This window comes from Charadrius vociferus, unplaced genomic scaffold (genome assembly GCF_000708025.1).
Source record: "Charadrius vociferus isolate BGI_N301 unplaced genomic scaffold, ASM70802v2 scaffold1125, whole genome shotgun sequence".
Classification (NCBI taxonomy): Eukaryota; Metazoa; Chordata; class Aves; order Charadriiformes; family Charadriidae; genus Charadrius; species Charadrius vociferus.
Window position 1 is genome coordinate 167953 of NW_009648274.1, and position 716 is coordinate 168668.

Below are 716 nucleotides of genomic sequence, written 5' to 3' on the forward strand. Positions count from 1 at the left end.
CGGGGGGATGAGTTTTAAGTGTAGGGTGATGTGCTTGCTGAAGCTCCGGTGAGGCCCCACGGGCATGGAAGACCCCCATCTAACTCAGGGGATCTTCCCAGTACACGTAATGATTATGAGGATTACAGAGCAGCACGCTGCAGCTGAGAGACCAACAGGATTAGAGCTCAGGAGAGCCGGAGAGTGGGTTGTGAAGGGCCTCGAAGGACGCCACAGGGGCACGAGGAGGTTTGGGGGCTCTGTGAGGAGACAACAGAGGGACTTGGAGACAACTGAGGTGGGGTAGAAAGGAAAAAGACTGTTCTGGGCTGCAAAGAAGGATGGAGGAGGGTTGTGAGGGAACCAAATGGGCCCCACGGGGGTGTCGGAGGGTGGTGGGGCACAACGACAGTCTCAGCAGGCATTGGTGCAGCAAAAGCAGCGTGGCCAGCAGGGCAAGGGAGGGGATTGTGCCCCTCTGCTCTGCTCTGGGGAGACCCCCCCTGCAGTGCTGCCTCCAGCTCAGGGGGTCCCACCAGCAGAAGGACACGGAGCTGTTGGAGCGGGGCCAGAGGAGGCCCCGGAGATGCTGGGAGGGCTGGAGCCCCTCTGCTGGGAGGACAGGCTGGGAGAGGTGGGGGGGTTCAGCCTGGAGAAGAGAAGGCCAAAAAGGGGAGACCTCAGAGCCCCTTCCAGTGCCTAAAGGGGCTCCAGGAGAGCTGGGGAGGGACTCTGGG